Raw genomic sequence first — 21,169 nt, 5'->3', positions numbered from 1 at the left:
TGGGCAGAGGGGGTGGGATTACCTGATGTGTAAGAAATGAAATTAAATCAATAGCAAAAACAATGAACTGGGGCCAGATGATGTAGAATCTGTGTGGGTAGAGTTGAGGAACTGCAAAGGTAAATAAAAATTGTAGTGGGCATTATGTACAGGTCTCCAAACAGCAGTCAGGATGTGGGACACAAGATACACCAGGAGATAGAAAAGGCAAGTTTAAGAAAGTTAAGTTTATGGTGATCATGGGGGATTTCAATATGCAGATGGACTGGGAAAATCAGATTGCAAGGAAAGGAATTTGTAGAATGTGGAGCAGCTTGTGGTGGAGGCCATGAGGAAACAGGAAATACTGGATTTAGAGTTGTGCAATGAAGCAGACTTATTATGGAATCTTGAGATGAAGGAACTCTTTAGAGGCAGTGATCATACTATAATAGAATTCATTCTGCAATGAGGGGGAGAGGCTGGATTCAAATATAATGGTATTACATTTGAATAAAGGCAATTACAGATGTTTGAGGGAGGAGCTGACTGGGAGAGGAGCATGCAGGAAACACAGTGGAACAGCAATGGCAGGAGTGTCTGGGAGTAATTTGATTGGAAAAATCCCTAGGAAAATAAAGCATGCTAAAGAGAGGATGAGGCAACCATGGCTGACCAGGGAAGTCAGGGATAGCATAAAAGCAAAACAGAAAACATATAATGTGACGAAGGGCAGTGGGAAACCAGGAGGTTGGGAAGTTTACCAAGACCAGAGGATAACGAATAAAGAAATAAAAGGAGGGAGAAGATTAAATATGAGGATAAGCTAGCCAATAATATAAAAGAAGATTGCAAGAGTTTCTTGAGATATATAAAGGGCAAAAGAGAGGCAAACGTGAACATTGGGCCATTGGTAAATGACACTGGAGTATTAGCAATGGGGAACAAAAGAAATGGTTGAGGAGCTGAACAAGTCCTTTGCATCAGTCTTCATGGTAGAAGACACGAGTAAGATCCCAAAAATTCAAGAGAGTAAGGGAGGCAGAGGTGAGTATGGTGGACATCACCAAGGAGAAGGTGCTGTAAAAACTGAAAAAGTCTGAAGAATAAATTACCTGGACCAGATGGACTGCACCCAGAGTTCTGCAGAAGATAGCTAAAGACATAGTGAAAGTGTTCATAGTGATCTTTTGGGAATCACAAGAGTCATGGAAGATCCCAGAGGACTAGAAAAATCGCTAATGTAACCTCCTAATTTAAGAAGGGTGAAAGGCAAAAGATGGGAAATTACAGGCTGATTAGCCCATAATTATTTTTAAGAGTTTGGAGTCAATTGTTAAGGATGAGATTTCTGAATACTTGGAAGTGCATGGTAAAATACAGCAAAGTCAGCATGGCTTTATCAAGGGGATGAAGGGCTTTTGCCCGAAACGTCGATTTCGTTGCTTGTTGGATGCTGTCTGAACTGCTGTGCTCTTCCAGCACCACTGATCCAGAATCTGGTTTCCAACATCTGCAGTCATTGTTTTTACCTTATCAAGGGGAGGTCATACCTGACAAATCTGCTAGAATTCTTTGAAGGCGTAATGAACAGGTTAGACCAAGAAGAGCCAATGAATGTTAGCTACCTGGACTTCCAAAAGACCTTTGACAAGGTGCTGCACAGGACGCTACTGAGTAAGATGACATTAGAGGCAAAGTTCTAACATGGATAGAAGATCGGTTGTCTGGCAGAAAGCAGAGTGGGGGTAAAAGGGTCCTTCTCAGAATGGCAGTGGGTGACAATTGGTATTCCACAAGGGTTAGTGTTGCACCACAACGTTTCACTTTTATATGTTAATAATCTAGCTGAAGGAGCTGAGGGCATTCTGGCTAAGTTTGCAGATGATACAAAGATAGGTGGAGTGACATGTATTATTGAGGAGGCAGGGAGGCTGCAGAAACATTTAGACAGGATAGGAGAGTGGGCAAAGAAGTAGCAGATGGAGTACAATGTGGGAAAATGTGATGTCATGCACTTTGCCAGGAAGCATAGAGGCATAAACAACTTTCTAAATGGGTAGAAAACTCAGAAATCTGAAGTGCAAAGGGACTTGGGTGTCCTAGTCCAGGATTTTCTTAAGGTAAACTTACAGATGGAGTTGGCAGTTAGGAAGGCAAATACAATGTTGGTATTTATTTTGACAGGACTAGAATATAAAAGCAGGGGTGAACTCCAGAGGCTTTATAAGGATCTGGTCAGACCACATTTAGAATATTGTGAGCAATGTTGGGCCCCATATCACAGCCTGGAGAAGGTCCAGAGGAAGTTCACTAGAATGATCCCAGGAATGAAAGGCTTAACATATGAGAAATGTTTGAGGACTTTGGGTCTATACTTGATGGAGTTTAGAAGGATGAGGGGATATCTAATTGAAACTTACAGAACACTGAACAGTCTTGACTTTGTGAAGATGTTTCCATTGGTAGGAGAGACTAGGAACTAAGAGCACAGCTTTAGAGTAAAGGGACAACCCTTTAGAATGGAGATGAGGAGAAACTTCTTCAGCCAGAGTGGTGAGTCTGTGGAATTCATTGCCACACAAGGATGTGGAGGCCAAGTCATTGAGTATGTTTAAGACTGAGATAGATAGGTACTCGATTATCAAGGGGATCATTTGTTATGAGGACAAAATAGGATAACGAGGTTGAGAAACTTATCAGCCATGATTGAACAGCAGTTGGGCCAATTAGCCTAATATCTGCTCCTCTGTCTTGCGGTCTTCTGAATGACAAAGGGAACAAATGCACGGGACCAACATCTGTAAAACCTCTCCAGAGTACTCACTAGCTTGATTTGGAAAAGTCTCACTTCTTCAATGTCATTGGGTCCCAATGCTTGACTTCCCTCCCTAACAATATTGTGCGCATTCATACACTAAATGCACGAGTGGTTAGACAAGGCAGTTCATTGCTGTCTCCTTAAAGGCAATTATGCAAGCCCAGTCTGTGAAATATACATTCCCTGAATGAAAGAATAGAAAGTCTTATGTAAGGCTGTGACCTGAATAATCCACACAAACTGGAGACAATGCAATCTAAAAGGAATAACCTCAACAGTGCAGCCCAGGATAATACCTCAAGTGTCCATACCAAATGGCCGTCTAATCAACCAGGCTTGATCAACTAAAAGATGCATCAGTGAAAATAGATCAATTCAATTAACATTTATTGTTAAAAGAGAGATGTTTTAACTCGATGTGATGAAATTTAATTTCATATTAATTGTGTTTAATTGTATGCAGATAGTGGCCATTAAGTGAGAATTGACATGTGACCTTAAACTAGACCCAAACTGAAATTGTAATTGTTAGGTTAGGTTCATGTTTGACATGTAATTTGCAGCTACATGAATAAATACTTCAAAAATTTGTATAAAATATTCTCTCCACTTCTCTTCCCAAATGGCTTTTTGGAATAACAATTGCTATTTAAGGAGTTTAGTGTGTACCTGTATGCAAATAAAGCAATTTCATTGTACTCAGTGTAATTCAAATTTAGACAGGAAGATGTTGTTTTTGTATATGAATTGGAGCAATCGAACAAGATTAATTCAAACAAATGCATCTTGTATGAACTTGTTGTATTTACACAAAAGTAACAACCAAGTCTGCTAAATTTAACAGAACCCAAGCCCTTTTGTTGGAAAGTAAGCTCAATTTTGCAACTTGCCATATGCTGGACTGCTAAATCGGGACCTTTGCCATCAAATTATTGGCTTGGGATGTTACAACTTCCTCAAATACAGGAATAATAAATGTACTTGGTTTAAATCTCAGGTAGTTGAATCTGTACTTGTTCAGACAGATTCTTGACAAAAAAATACTGAAAAAAACTTCATGTGGTGAGTATCATTCGATAGATAATATTTATGATTTGGATTATTAGTCCAGTGATGAAACTTTACATTCCTGTCAGTATGAACAACCACACTGGGTGAGTCTTCAATTCTGGTGTTAAATTGATGTTATTGTTTGGATGATTTCTTGAACTTTAAATGCCTCCATGCCCCTGCCACACTTCTGATGCAGCTCTTTAAAAAAAAATAGTATTTCCTCTGTCTGTGACAAAGATAAACCAAAAAATAGAAAGAATAATTGGCCAGATAATCCTGCACAGGCATTTTGAATAAGGTGTAAATAACAATAGAAAAGGAAAACTTCTCTCTTTTTATTTTCCTAGCTAGATGTCTTTTGAGAGGTGGCACATGGTGTCTCGTGTTCTCAATGCCTTCAGAGAGAACTAGCCACTGCGGGCAGATACAATTCTTTATCTTTCTCTCCAATTCCAATTTGATTTAGTTCCCTCTCACTCACTCTCCCTCCCTCCCTCCCTCCCCCCCCCCACTGTTGATGGTTTGCTTTGCTTGTAAATATGTCATTGGCTACATGGATGTTTTACAGGTGACAATTCATAGTTTAAGAAAAAGGTCATGGTGATTTGGTGGAAGGAAAATCACTCAGTTGAGACACTTCTGGGTATAAAAAGAAAAGAAAAAAAAGCAGAGGGAATTTCTGCCTACCCCTCTCAGTTTTGTTGGTTTGCATTAACTATAATGGGTTTTGAAGGTAAACTTCCAACTGGCTACACAAGTACTTTACTGGTGATGGTTAATGCTTGCAAAAAAAAAAGTCATGTGATTTGGTGGTGGAAAAGCTATTTGGTTTGGTTGGATGTGATAACACTACTGGATACACGAAAGAAACAAAGGTGGGAAGTTAGTATTTTTGTGGCACAGTGTTAGTGTCCCTACTTCTGAGGTAGGAGACCGGGGTTCATGTCCTAAACTTGTTGTCACATCTGAAGAGGTTGAATTTCAGAGGATGAAAGTTAATAGAAAGGACACAGTTGGACTGAAAAATAAATGTCTGCTTATCTTGAAGATTTTGGAAACTCTGGCTAATTTAAATTTGCCAGCTAGGTGGGGAACACTTCAGTCGTCAGGGACATTCAGCCTCGCATCTTTGGGTGTCCATCCTCCAGGCAGACCGTGGGATATGCAACAATGCAGAGTGACTGAACAGAGGCAGATAGCCAAGTTAAGTACCCATGATGGTAGCCTCAACCAGAACCTTTGGTTCATGTCATACTACAGGTGACTCCACTACACCATACACACACACTCTTACATACTCATGCAGACCCTCTCTCATGCACACGCTCTCTCTCAGACACACACACACATCCCCCACACTCACATCCATATACTCCGTCGCACTCATGCACAGACTCGAGCACTCTCTCTCTCTCTCTCATGCACACACACACACACACACACACACACACACACAAGTCTGTGGGGTGAATTTGCATGTACAGAATTGTATTTGGAAATACATTTTATTTTTTGCTCAAAAAGCACACAACCTGCAGGCAGTCAATCCATGTAACATTTTATAAATTCCTACTTTGGAAATACAACCGGTCTGCTTCAAAATTGGGATATCAGCAGACTCTAACCTCACACTTTTAATATATTGTTTGAGCTGAGATGTCACTTTTTTTGTATTAAACCTTAAGTTATCTTGAGAATGAGACTTAAAACAAGTTCTGGGATTTACATATTAATGAACCAAAACCTGCAACCCACTCTGAAAGATGAAAGACTTAATAGAAATCTAGGTTTGTCCAATATATTGTTTTAATTGTATGATACTGTTATCTTTTACCATAAACTCTGTGTCTTATGATCCTGCCCCATGAGTTACCTGATGGAGGAGCAGCATTCTAAAAGCTAGCACTTCCAAATAAACCTGTTGGACTATAACCTGGTGTTGTGTGATTTTTAATATTACTTTAGTTTATGAACTGGCCAAATCTAGAAATGAAAAGCCGATTTCTTATTTTACTTTGAAAAGGGTAGCTACCATATACAGAAAATGTACATGATCCACTAAGAATCAACTGGAATAAGTGTAGACCAATCTTTTTTTTTAATTCAGTGTGTGAGCATTAATGTATCATTTGCTTCCAACAGGATGTTTTACCTGATGTGGCAATGTTATTGTTTATGGTATTGAAGAATCCAATAGACATTATATATACACAAGTTAACTATTACATTCAATCAATAGATTACAAGTGAGCAGCATGCTTTATGGGGAAAGTCACGTGGTGACTTGATTGCTGCAGGACTCATAGCCTCTGATCTGCTTTATAGCTATAGAATTTAGATTAGATTAGATTACTTAGTGTGGAAACAGGCCCTTCGGCCCAACAAGTCCACACCGACCCGCCGAAGCGCAACCCACCCATACCCCTACATTTACCCCTTACCTAACACTACGGGCAATTTAGCATGGCCAATTCACCTGACTCGCACATCTTTGGATTGTGGGAGGAAACCGGAGCACCCGGAGGAAACCCACGCAGACACGGGGAGAACGTGCAAACTCCACACAGTCAGTCGCCGGAGTCGGGAATTGAACCCGGGTCTCAGACGCTGTGAGACTGCAGTGCTAACCACTGTGCCGCCCATATGGCTAGTCCAGTTCAGTTTCTAGCCAATATTAAACCTCCCCACCTACCCAAAGATATTGATAACAGGAGAGACAGGAATGTGGTAGAATTTCTTTTGTTGGAGACAATCATTGCCTTGTACTCATGTGATGGTGTGAATATTACTTGCCAATTTTCAGTCACTGTCCTAGTTTTCTGCATATGGTCACTGACTGCTGAAGAGTCATTAATGGTGCTAAGCATTGTACAGTGAAGATCTCGATTTCTGAACTGGTGATGGAATGATAAATAATCGATTCCTGAAGATGTTTGGGCCTAGAATTTGATCATGAGGAATTCCTGCAGAATGCAGTATTTGGCTGAAATTGACCTCCAAAATCCACAACAGTCATCCATCGTACCAGTTATGACTGCATATAGTCGCTTTATTCTATCCCATGTTCCTATTGACTTCAGTTTTTCTTGATACCAGAAATCTTGATACTGGAAATCAAGAGTTGAATAGTCCTGGCAGAATTTTAGGTCGAGTAATAGTTAGCAGATTATCATTGAGCAAATGATGCTTGAGAACACTTTTGACAACCTGTTCCATCAATTTGTGAATGATCCAGAGTAGACTGATTGAATGTTCATTGTCTGGGTTGGATTTGACTTGCTTTGAGACGAGGAAACACATACACAATTTTCCACTTGGCCAGTATTGTAGCTGTTCGGGAACAGCTTAGCTGTGGTGTGGCTAGTTCCTGAGCACAAGTCCTCAATATTGTTACCATAACATGGCCAGTGCCCACACATCACCTTTGTACCATGCGGAACCTTCAACCATTCCTTTATATTAAAGTGGAGTGACTGAAATTGGATTTAAAAAATGGTGTATGTTGTGGGGGGGCCTCCAGAGGGGAGGTATACTATTCATTGGACACTCTTGACTGAAAATATGTGAAAATGTTCAAAATATTTAGTCTTTCTTTTCGAACAGATGTGCTAAATTCTTGCACCAGTGACAATGGGGAAAAGGACATTTGTACAGCCACTTCCTTCTGAGAATTGCTTGCTTCCACACATATCACAGGAAGATTTGAAAGGGCTTTGGTATAATTCATTATTTGCGGAACTATTTCTCTATTGTATGTTACATCCATTGGTTGCCATGCAAGTGGTCCTATCTTGCAATTTCACCAGTTTAGCACCTCAATTTTAGATAGATCTACTCCTAGTGTACCCCCCCTGCACTCTCTATCGAACTAGGGTTGCTCTCCAGACTTGATGGTACAATATGCAGTTTCTGTGACAGTGTATAAAGCTATGATTTTGTTGTGGATAGGTAGGTGGGGTTTTATTTTCCTAGCTTTGCCAGCCTTTTCTTCCTCCCCAGTCCTCATTATTCATTCATGGGATGAAGGCATTGCTGGCTAGGTCAGTATTTATTGCCCTAATTACCCACAGTAGACAGGTAGGAAGCTGGAAGAACACAGAGAGCGTCAGGAGGTGAAGAAGTCACCGTTTCAGATGTAATTCTTCAGGACTGGGGGACGCTGTAGGTAACGGGGGGTGGTGGGGGCAGGGTCGTGAAGTAGGGATAGGTGAAGATAGAGTGTGGTTCTAGAAAGGTGCAGCAGGTCAGGCAACATCCAAGAGCTGGAGAATTGACATCAGGAATGAAGGGCTTTTGTCTGAGACATCGATTCTCTTGCTCCTCGGATGTTGCCTGGCCTGCTGTGCCTTTCCAGCAGCACACCCTTGACTCTAATCTCCAGCATCTGCAGTCCTCACTTTCTCATAGGTGACGACAGGTAGAGGGTACAACCTGGTTGGTCAATAGGAAGAAATAATCTAGTAGATGGCTGGGAGGAGTGGAAGGGAGGGGGAGGGGATGGGAAGGAAATGGGAAGGGACACAAGGGAAGGGAAGGGAGGTCATTTGAAATTGGACAACTCAATGTTGAGTCCTGTGGGCTGTAGGCTGCCTAGGCGCGAGTTAAGGTTTTATTTCTCCAACTTGTGGTTTGGTTCAGTGTGAAAATGGAGGAGGGCAATGATGGTCATATTGGAAAGGGAATGAGAAGGCTGAGATGTACGGCAAAACATTCCCTAAATTTACGTTTGGTCTCCCCAGTGTAGAGGGGACCACATCTGGAGCACCTGATGCAGTAAACTAGGTTGGAAGAGAGGCAGGTGACCCTCTGTCTCACCTGGAAGGACTATCTGTGGCGTTGGATGAAAGTGGATGGGGTGGTGTACCAGCAGGTTTTGCATCCTTTCTGGTTGCAGGGAAAGGTACCTGGGGGCTTGGTGGCGGTAGCGAGGACTGTTGAAGGGAACAGTCTTTGAGGTAGCCAGAGAGGGTTGGGAAGGGGAAGACGTTTTTGGTGGTGGAAGGCAGTTAAGAATCAACCACATTGCAGTGGGGCTGGAGGTACATGTACGCCAGACCAGGTAAGGATGGCAGTTTCCTTCCTTAAAGGATGTTCGTGACATTATGGTCATCATTTGATCCCATTTCAGATTCTTATTTCGTTCAAATTTCACATCTGCCATGGCGGGATTCAAACCTGGGAACATGACTATCGCCTTTTCCAGAGTCTCCACTAGCCCACAAGATGCACAAGGGACGGGAGCAATGACAGTTCAAGGCTAGAAAACGCCAACAAATGCATTCAGATAAAGATAGAAAGATGATATCACAGGGAAAATATGCGATTGATTGGCTGATCAGCATTTTGGTCATATTGTTGGAACCCAGAAATTTTGAGCATTATAATTTTTTAAAAACTGTGTAATAGATTAATATACTAATTTATTGTGAGTAATGGATTTCATTACTTTTGTTAATTTAGAACTGCAGGATATGGAAGTTCCTAATCCCTAATGTTCCAGAATGAGCACAGCTTTCCTACTTGTGTATCGTTCAAATAGGTTTGGCTCGGAATTTGAGCAGAAAATCAGCATATAGACATTGATATATCAGGGAGGGGGAGAAATGAATTGAATATTTCATTCTAAGACTGATAGGATCTTCTGATTTAGTCAGTAGTCATGGACAGAAGGTTTTGAATACCTAATGCAAGTCTGGAGACCCAGAAAGTTGAGATGGGGGAACGTCCTTATTTGTAATTGTCCAGCAAGTTCATCAATCATCTCAGCATTATTATCTGAGCCACGAGCAAGTAGGAGCAGGCAAATTAAGATTAGAGAGATGACGTGTGGCTCAAACATTTGAGCGAGAGCGAGAGTGAGATTCTGTTTCTTACGGCTTTGGAGAGACAGCTATACCATTGGGATAGCCTACACTTGAACTATGCTGGAAGCAGTGCTTTGGCCAATCACATAATTAAGGTTCTAGATATCAACCTAAATATTTGTGGAGCAGGAAGTCAGGAAATGAGATCATGTGAGCAGCGACATAGTACATGGTGGCTTAATGGTTAGCACACTGACTTGGTGTCAGGAACTGGATTCAATTACAGCTTTGGTTGATTGTGGTGTTCGCACATGTTTCCATGAGGTGATTTGGTTTCCTTCCACAGCTCAAAGATGTGCAGGTTAGCTGGACTAAACTGTCCCCATTATACAAGTGAGTGGGTTACCTATGGTAAATGTGGTGAATAGGGGAAAATTACATCTGTCATTTCATAGAATCTGTGAAATTTACAACCCCCAAAAAAGTGTGCTGGATGCTAGGACATTGAGTAACTTTAAAGTGGAGATAGAAATCTGTAACTAGTAATGAATTGAAATGGAGAGTGGGCTGGAAAGTGGAGTTGAGGCCAGATGAGAACAGCTGTAATAGTATCAAATGGTGGAGCAGCTTCAAGGGGCTGAATTGGTTACTCCTACTCCAAACTCTGACTATCCTTAAGAAACGTACCAAAATAATCATGGTATTTTAACCTACATGTGGATTATAATAACCTGATGGTAGCTTGGAAAGAGACATTTGCCATTATAGAGTCTGCAGGACAATTCCATATGGTATGCTCATGACATGTCAGACCAGTTTGAAAGAATAAAGTGGACCCTTGACTAGTTATGTATGAAAGCAGAGCGGACTAAGGCAAACAAGGTAGATTGGTACAGCTGGTGGCAATTTTAATCTGATAAACATTGTCCAATTAAAAAAATTGGAATGTGTACACAGTATTCCAGATGTGGCCTCAACAAAGCCCTGTCAAATTGCAGCAAGTTATCCCTGTTGCTGCACTCAAATCCTCCGCACTCACCAGGGGGTGTTCTTATGGTATTCACCCTGTTCAGTCCCTTGGATCTTTACCATTTCAATAAAGATCACCTCACCCTTCCAAACCCAAATGTTTAAAGATTATTCATTTAATCATTTTCAGCAAAGATTATCCAGTCCGAAAGATGATACAGCCTTCTCAAAGCTTGCAGATAAATAAGGAAGTTAAGAATAAAGATTAAAGGTGGGTGGCACAGTGGTTAGCACTGCTGCCTCAGTGCCAGAGACCCAGGTTCATTTCCTGCCTCAGGCGACTGACTGTGTGGAGTTTGCACATTCTCCTAGTGTCTGCATGGGTTTCCTCCGGGTGCTCCAGTTTCCTCCTACAGTCCAAGAAAGTATAGGATAGGAGAATTGGCCACGCTAAATTGCCCGTAGTGTTAGGGGCAGGAGTAAACGTGGGGGAATGGGTCGGGTGGGTTGTGCTTCGGCAGCTCGGTGTGGACTTGTTGGGCCGAAGGGCCTGTTTCCACACTAATCTAAAAAAGGGGGAAAGAAACTACCAATTGGCAAATGTTCGTGTCAGTGCAATAACTAAAAATGAAAGAAATGCAAAAGATTAATATATGAAGAAAAGCATAAGAAAAAAAATAAACGTAAGAATTTATGCAATTACTTGAACAGGAAAAATATAACTTCAGTTAATGTCAGTCCTCAAAAATAAGCCAGGGCAAATCGATAAAAAAAAATCAAGGAAATGGCAGAAGATTTGAACAAATATACATTGTATCTGCCTTCACAGTAGATGATTTAACTCCCCAAAAGGTAATTGGAAATCATAATGATAGGGAGAGATGAACTTCTAAACATCACTGTCACCAGGGACAACATATTAGAAAACTATTGGACCTAAAAAGGTGCACAAATCCAGGGCTGGATGGCTTGAATCCTCGAGACTTAAAATTAGCAACACAGATAAGTGCATTGGTCATATTCTTTTAAAAGTCCTTTACTTCTAGAAAGTTCCAGCTGATTTTTAAAAAGTATCAAAATGGAACACCTTTATTCATGGAAATGAGGGAGAGTAAAACCAGCAATTTATAGGCCAGTCAACCTAACATCTGTCATCAGAAAAGGTGTCAGAATCAAGTATGTTCAAATTCAAAATGCAGTCAGCCCAACCCAAAATGAACTTTGTGAAAGGGAAGTAGTATTTAACTTATTGATTGGGGAGTTTTAGATGAGGGGACTGGTTGATGGGGTGGATGTGAATTTTCAAAAAAACACATTTGACAAGGTATCACATCAAAACGTTGCTGCACAAAGAAAGAGTTCATGGTGTAGAGAGTGACACGAACATGCACAAGGGATTGCTTTATAACAATAAACAGTGGATAAATGGATCTGGTTGAATAAGTGGAACAGTGTAGTGTATTGGAAAGGAGGGCTGGGCCCTCAACTATTTATAATCCATGCCAATTGAGGATGAATGTCCAGATGTACGATAGCTAAATGTTCTAACTGCATCCAGATTGGTAGGAAAAGATGTTGAGAAGATAGAGTGTACGTAATGAGGTAGACAGGTTAAGAGAGTGGATAAAATAAAAGCAGATAGATTATAATGTAGGTAAAAGTAAATTTGTCCATTTAGGCTGAAAGGATAGAAAAGTAGCCAATTAAATAGAGATCACAGAACTCAATACTAAAGATCTGGGTGTCCTGGTATAACTGGGTTTAGAAAGTGATTAGGAAAGCAAATGCAGTGTTACCATTTTTGCAAGTCAAATGGAATGTGAAGGTAGGAAAATCTTGCAGCAGCTGTCCTCCGTCTTTGTGACAACATAGCTGGAGTCCTGTTCACAGATTTGATCTCCTCTTGAAAAGATTGAACTGCTTTAAAAGCAGTTCAAGAAAGGTTCACTCACTCCTTCCTGAGATGAAGGGCTTGTCTTAAATTACTGTTTAAAAAAATAGGGGAAGCATTAAATAGAGTTTAAAAGAATGCAATGGATCTACTGGGCTGGATCACATCCAATAGTAGCACTGGGGGTATTGGATCAGGCTTGGCAGAGGGAGGGGTGGTTGACAAGTGTCAAGGTTGATGACCAAAAAGGTTGGAATTAGAGGTAGCTGTGGCAAATGAGGTAAGGATGTGGCCAGTAGAATACCATTACTCAGGAATTAGGACTATATCAACTTTTCTGGAGGAAATAGAAAATGTCAGAGGGGTGCAGTCATATAAGAAACTGGATTTTCTGCCTGCCTTTTCTAACAATTCCTTACTATGATAAGGATTCCATAGGGTCATCATGTGTAACTACAACTGTGCTGGAATAAAGGCTGGATGGCCAGTGGAAAATATGTCTCATTTACCCGGTGACTTTCTTCCTAACAACTTGGATCTTTGGTTCTTAGTATTAGAATCTAAACAGGTAATCTGTTAAGACAAAAGTTATTGTTGCAGAATTTTCTGTTCCCCATATCTGGAGGGATTGGATGACTGAACTAGTCAGCTGTAGGACTATCAGGAGAAGGGGAATGGGTTATATCTAAGGTTTTTCACTTATTTGAAGACTATGATGGAAAATTAGGTGATTCCATTTGGAGTGCATTATCAAGCACATTGGAATCAACAAGTTCAAGAACAGGAGAATTAACATTGCAAGCCTCAGCCCTTTGTCAGGATGGGCATAAAAACAACAAATGAAACACCTTTATTCAAGGAAATGAGGGAAACCAAAAGCACCAAGTTAAATGCCAGTCAACTGAACACTTATCGGAAGTGTCAGAAATCTGTTATTAAACAAGCATGTTCAAACTCAACACTTAACACTACAGTCTCACTTTTCTCAGGTTCAAGAACAGGTAAACGTCCTCACAATTTTATTTCATTTCATTCCTCTTTGTAGTCTTTGCTCAGCTTGCAGAAGGATGACATTTTAAAAAGCCAATTATTGACATTTTTAAAATGATGCTAAATGAGAAAGATAGGCTCATTTTGAGATGGAGAGCTTGAAATGAGTAGTAATCATCATCCTGGACTGTCACATTGATCTTCACTGCTGAAAAGCAGCTCAACAACCATCAGATCAATTTTTTATGTTCTGTGCCAAGCACATTTTCAAAAGTAAATGTTTTCAGTAAAAACAATTCCTGTTAACTTTAATGTGTTATGATCTAAAGAAAATGTTTTTTCAAAAGTGAGTTTTACAATCTCAGTACATTACAAATGCTTCAGAGTCAATGATATGCCTTTCAAGGATTATCATAGTGCTAGAAAACATGGGAGGACAAGTGAGCAGAAGTTTCCAGAAAAAGTAGCATGATAATAACCAGATATGTTTCTTACTAATGCAGGTTAAGGGACAAATGTTGGCCTGAACTTTCCTAACTTTTGTTTTTGCAATTTCATGGCTCAAAGCTTGACACTGCACTGTATCAAATTAGTGATTTGTTCTAGTCAGTGGAGTAGAACCCGAATCCTTGGCTCAGCACTTCGACCAATCGACAGCTGACAGACAAATAATTTAGTTTCTTTTTTTCCCCTTAGCAAATGCAAAGAGGGTTTTGAATTAGCAACTCAAAGCAAACATTGTGGCAAAATTCCAAAGATTACTAGTGGTTTCCCTTGCTCCTTACCTTACATATCCATTGATGGAGGGAAAACAATGGCAGAAACCAAACTTGTGCTAACCAGGTAGATTGCCATCTGAATGACAACACCATTAGTCCAACTCAAAAGGTGTTTGCCATCCTGAGGATCAGCAGCAAGTGTTTCATAGTGGTCCAAAGCACAAAATAAAAGTTACATTTTAGCACTGACTTTGCTCAGATTGTCTGGCCTTACAGAATATATCTTTATCTCAGTTCCTGCTCCAGAACCAGCCCATCAGCAAAGCTGTAATGGAGAGACTGATGACCGGAGTCCAATGGAGCAAATCAAGTCAGAACCTCCATCCATCAGAAATCTGTCCAGAAACAGATTTTGCAAGTTACTCAATTCACTCACTTGTATAAATATTCTGTGCAATATCTGCTGACTATACAGCCATAGTTTATGGCTGATGATGCTGTCACTTTAAGGGTTGTTTTGTCCTGTTCTTCTTTGAAGAGAGATTCTAAGGCAGAGATGCAGAGCTATCTCAGTCAGTAAACAATTTGAAACCTTGGAGATTTTTTCTTTTAAATTTGAACAATGGAAACAGCTGGATGTGGCCAGCTCTCCTATCAAACTTTTAGTTTTTAGGTTTAGTTTTCAGCAGAAGCCTTTGGGGTTTCAGTTGAACGCTTCAGGTGAATGTCTCTTAGCTGCTATTTTCTCTCAGTCTTCTTCTGTATCTTTCCTCCTGGATTGGAGAATGTGGGAATGTTGCACATGGGAATCAGTGTCTGAAATTGCCTTTCTACCAAGGGGTGTTTATTGGGACTGTAAATTAGTAATAGTTACTCTGCCTATTGTTTAGTTATGTTTTCCAATAGTTATGTTATTCTAAACTGTTTGAATTATACTATACTGTAAGTAAATTATGTTTTGCCTAATGTCAATTGGTTTGACCAGTCGCATTAGGTCTGGAACACAGCACTTCCTATCTACCTGTAAAATAAGGACAAGCTAGGGTTTAGGCTACCTTCTTGAAATATTTTGAGGAGGTTTGGTCGAGTCCATAGCAAAAAATAATTTAACACGTGAGACAATTGAAAAATGGAACTAAGGGCAGTGAGGTCATACGACTAGTTTCAGCTAATTCAGAATACGTGGAAAACTAATCTGAGGAAACAAAGTTTAGACAAAGCTCATGATCTATTTGTTGTGGTGAGACTGGTGAAGAAGGCTGAAGAAATTAACCTCTGCTATGCAAAAAAAAACATTTTGGACATGGAATGTGAAGTGAAAATTCTAAGAAATAGGCAGTGCAATTTAATTTGAATATCCAACATTCCAAGCATTAGTCATGAGGGGTTGGGAAACTGAAGAGGAGATTTCCCCAAACATCTTTCATAACTTTACTAGAAAGCTGCTTAAAGTTGCTCTGTCACCCATTGACAGTCTGGAGGTCTTTCACACAGGCACCAAGAGAGCAGTGAGGAAGGAATCAGCTTACCCTGCCCTGCTATAGAGCACTCCTGACATGGATTCACCTTTGGCTTTCCATAGGTTTCAAAAGTTCCTGAGGCTTGGGAAACCTGGTGGGTTCTGTTCGGAAAAACACAGAATGGGTGTGTAATTGAAGATACTTAAAATTTTAATCATCAAATAACCAACCTTCATCTCAAATGGTATAGGCTGACTACCCATCAATATGCCTTTAAAACAGGAAGTGGCAGATATTGGGGTTGGGATGAAGTAATCAGTCATTAGTTGACCCACCCCCAACTGCTCACATTTTAACCTCACTAAATCCCCATCTCCTTTTATGCTTTCACTCAATTTCTGCAGCCGACATTAATTTAGAATTCAGATCACAGTTACATGGAAGCCATCTACTCCATTAAAAAAAAATCTTGAAATTATAAGCATTTAGAACAGATTCTACAGCTTGTAATATTCACAAAGCCACTTTTCTCATTGGATTTGTGTTCTGCTCAACCTTAATTTTGAAAATTACTTTCACTATCCATTACTCCAGAAACCAAGGAGAGATGGATTCACATTTACATAACATTCTTCAGAAACGCAAGAGTATTTTATCCACCATGAATTCTAAAACTTGCAATACAGAATTGCACTAACAGAACACAAGTATTATTCAAAGTAGTGACATTGCACCTTTAGTAACTATTCAATGCAGCAGAAAGTCCATTGAAATTAACTTCTGCTATGCAAAAAAGGAAAATTTTGGACATAGAAAAATGTAAGGAATGTACTGAATGTCAAGCCTTAAAAGTACTGACCTTTTCGAACAGAATTGTCATTAGCATGTTTCTAACCTTGTTTTAAGTAGAAGAACTTCAAACTACAGCTTTTGGAAATGCTAAATTTCTATAGGCACACAAAGAATAGGGTAAATAGGCAGTCTTTTCCCTGGGGTCAGGGAGTCCAGAACTCAAGGACATGGGTTTAAGGTGAGGGGAATGATTTAAAAGGGACAATGTTTTCACACAAAGTGGTGTGCGTATGGAATGAGCTGCCAGACGAAGTGGAGGAGACTGGTACAATTACAACATTTAAAAGGCATCTGCATAAGTATATAAATGGATGGGTTTAGAAGGATATGGGCCAAGTGCTGACAAATAAGACTAAATTTAGGATATCTGGTCAGCATGAACAAATTGGACCAACGGGTCTGCTTCTGTGCTGTACATCTCCATAATTTAACTACAGAATACAAACATAAAATTCAGTAATCTAGCATGTCTGGCCACTATTACATAAAACACACTTAAAAACCTTAATGGCTAACATGAAGCCACACTGTATAATGCATTAGGTACCATTACGTGAGGATGGAAATACTGGATGTGTTTTGTGAAGTTCCAAACTGAACTCTTAACGAGAAAGAAAACATCAAATTTTCTATGAATAAATTGTTAGCTGGGATTTCACAGCTCTAATTGCAGTAGTCTCTTTTCATTCCCTCTACATATTGGACCATTACTATACTTGCATGCTGTGAATTTTATATTGAAGTGAATAATTTTTAAAAACAAAACTGAGGAATAGGGGACCACTAAAACAGCCAATCATTGACCATTCTTTGATGCCCCAGAAGAGTGATTGGTAAGCCTGCTTAAACATCATTATAGAATGCTGAGAGATACAGGATTCCAAATTGGGTGAATAATTATGAGTTAGAATCACAGCTCTAACAGGATGGAAACAGACCCTTCAGTCCATTTTGTTTATGCTGACCAGATATCCGAATAGTCTCATTACCCAACATTTAGCCCATATTCCTCTAATCCCTTACTATTCATGTACCCATTCAAATTTCTTTTTAATGTTGTAATTGTACCAACCTCCATCCCTTCCTCTAACAGCTCATTCCATACATGCACCACCCTGTGGGTGTACAAGTTGCCCCTTAGGTCCCTTTAAAAATCTCTTACCTTTAACATCTGCCCTCTAGTTTTGGAGACACCAACCCTAGGGAAAAGAATTTGGCTACTCACCCTATCCATGTCCCTTACAATTTTATAGGTGTCTATAACATCACTATTCAACCTCCAGGGAAGACAGCCCCAGTCTGCTCAGCGCCTCAAACTCTCCTGTTCTGGCAACATCCTTGTAAGTAGTTTTTGAACCTTTTCCAATTTCACCACATCCTTCCTATAGCAGGGAGATCAGAATTGAACATATTATTCCAAAAGTAGCCTAAGTCAATGCCCTGTGCAGCTGCAACATGACCTCCCAACCTCTACACTCGATGCACTGACCAATAAAGGCAAGCATACCAAACACCATCTTCATTATCCTGTCTACCTGACTCCAAGATCTTTGTTCAGCAACACACCCGAGGATATTACCATTAAGTGTATAAGTCCTGCCCTGATTTGCCTTTCCAAAAATGCAGCACCTCACATTATCTAAATTAAACTCCATCTGCTACTCATCAGCCCAGTGGGATCGAGGTCCTATTGTACTGAGGTGACCTTCTTTATTGCCAACCACACCTCCAATTTTGGTGTCATCTGCTAACTTATAACTGTACCTGCTATGTTCACATCCAAGTCATTTATACATTAAAAAAAGGGCAAAAAAAAGTGGATCCAGCACCACTGTTTTTTGTTACTTATGGTACATCGCTGGTCACAGGCCTCCAGTCTGAAAAGCAACGCTTCACCATAACCCTCTGTCTTCTTCCTCCAAGCCAGTTCTGCATTCAAGCATGCACAATATGGTATCAATGTTAAGACAGTGTGGCAGGTTATACAGATAGTTTCTCCTTACTGGTAGAGGCTACTAATGTTGGCAGGTCAGTAAGGGTAGTAAAAAAAAAACACTTTCTCCATTGAGAAAGTCTGAGACACTGGAACAGGTGTTTCCTAATTTTAGACATTTTACAAACAGAGACCATCCAGACATCCTAGTAACCACAGAAAGTGCAATCATGTTCAAAATAAAGATGGCTTGTGTACATCTTGACTTTTTCCTTTACATAAAAAACCTTCAAATTATTAAGATTTTCCATAGGATCTCTGCAGTGTGGAAGCAGGCCATTCGGCCAAACAAGTCCACACCAACCCTCTGAAAAGCATCACACTCAGAGCCATTCCCTGATCCTACAACCTTGAATTTAGAATGGCTAAAAGACCTAACCTATTCATCTCTGAACCCTCTGGGTATTTTCATGTTGCCAAGCCACCTAACCTCCTCCAGGGAGGAAACTGGAACACCTAGAGGAAACCCACACAGACACAGGGAGAACATGCAAACTCCACACAGACAAATGCCCAAGGGTGGAATCAAACCCACATCCCTGGTGCTGTGAGGCAGCAGTGCTAGCAAGTGTGACTCTATTGGGTTCTAATACTTCCTAATGGAGGTATCAGGTTTGGTTTTTCTTAGATAGAAAAGTCTCAGAGCTCCACTTGCATTAAACACTTGAAAGCTCGAGAACAGTTGAGAGAAATAACTGACTAATACAGGGGCTAGTTAGCTCAGTATTACTGGTAAAGAATTCATGGTATAAGTTATTATTTATCCATACTATGAAAGATAAATGTATGACAATGACACATTTCAGAAAGTGAAAATTTGCAGAAGAGCCTCACTACCTGATATAAACCCAGCTGAATCAAATCGTAACACAAGAACATTGAACATGATTCCACTAACCTGTGTTGAGCTTCATCAGAATTCCACAGTGCAACAGCAATGCCCAACCCATCTGTTCCTAGGCCTCTTCACATTGTGTCTTTGATAGCCAGGGACATTGTAAAAATGTAAAAATCTGCATAGCTCCTCCATACAATCAGAAAGGTCAGCAATTGTGCAGACATCCATCCCAAACATGGATCCAATTTTCTTGTTCAGCAGATTAAATCAGTTTGGCCTTAATTACATCAATCAGCATCATTTATTTGATTCAGGTTTAGTTTCAAACAAACATTTTGGAGTTAAATGCATTGCAGATTACAGAAGGAAAAGAAAAACACATTATAAATGACTAACTTATATTGATTGATTTTTAATCTTCTTTTATTCATTTTCCAAGTTCTTTTCTTCTAAAGTAATTCTATTGCTTTTTAATGTTATCCTTTACATGATTCAACAATTTCCAGTTATACAGTTTGTAGTTCTTTCAGCTTATTACCTGCTTCTCTGTGATCTGAGTTGTTCCAGTCTTCTGAAATTGTTGGCTGCTACATTGCCAGAGGTGATGTTGGCGAGGTAGGCCCAATGGCAAAAGATGGCACCTGAAGATTGGCCACTTTGTTGTTGGTTGTGTCCAGTGCTGGTGGCACCACAAGAATCATGGCAACATTAAAGAGGTGGACCCAGCGGCTAGAGACACGACTCTGATGTTGGTTGACCTGGTGTGGGCGACAGGGAGGCAGAGTATCAGCCCAGTGGCAAATATGGCGCATGAGGATCAGTGACTTTAACATTTGTTGGGTCCAGTGTATACAAAGCAGTGGCAGAGGGATGGTGGAGCAGGTATTATTGACAATGTTGAGCTGGCTCAGGACTGATGGACTCTCTTCAAGCTATAGTTTACTTTCTGTTTTCCATTTCCTGAAATTATTTAAAACGGCACCATTTAAAGGCAACACTGTATCTGTAAAATGCATGTGTCAATAGAATCAAAATCAAATAAAATAAAATGGTCTGAGCAATTAAAGAAAGCATGCAAAACACCTTTTGCACCACCCTGTATACTTGTGATGCAACTTTCAAGGAACTGTGTACCTGTACTCCGGGTGTCTCTCTGTTTGACAACACTCCCCAGGGTCCCACCATTAACTTGCCCTTGTTCAACTTACCAAAATGCAACACCTTGCATTAATCTAAATTAAACTCTATCTCGCATTCCTCGGCCCATTGGCCAATTGATCAAGGTCCCTTTGTATTCTTAGGTAACGTTCTTTACTGCCCATTAGCCCACCAATTCTTGTGTCATCCACAAACATGTACACCATGCTTCCTAATTTCTCATCCAAATCATTTATATAAATGACAACCTTTATATTTCCATTTATTGTGATCTTTATATTTCCATTATTACCCATTTGTCTTCAATACTTTGTGTTTTGTTTTGACTGTCTTACTTGATTTATTTCATTTTCTTTTAAAACCAACTGCATATGATTAATCCAGGATAAGCTAGGTTTCCCAAAAGAAGTAGCTTTGGGAGTTTTCCTATAGACAATGCAGACAGCTGAAATTCTTCCAATAACTTTATTCTTTATTCTATAATTTCAAATTCAAATACAATAAATTTATTTATGCTTTACTTCAATGGCCAGATCTTCAATGGAGCAGCGCAGACTGGAGTTGTGCATTGGGAATGTGCATGTGGAATGCTGGATGCAGCAGATTCCCTGGGAATTGTCCAGGAAGTTGAAACTTTCAATG

Source organism: Hemiscyllium ocellatum, chromosome 21 (genome assembly GCF_020745735.1).
Source record: "Hemiscyllium ocellatum isolate sHemOce1 chromosome 21, sHemOce1.pat.X.cur, whole genome shotgun sequence".
Classification (NCBI taxonomy): Eukaryota; Metazoa; Chordata; class Chondrichthyes; order Orectolobiformes; family Hemiscylliidae; genus Hemiscyllium; species Hemiscyllium ocellatum.
Note: the sequence above shows the minus strand (reverse complement) of the source record.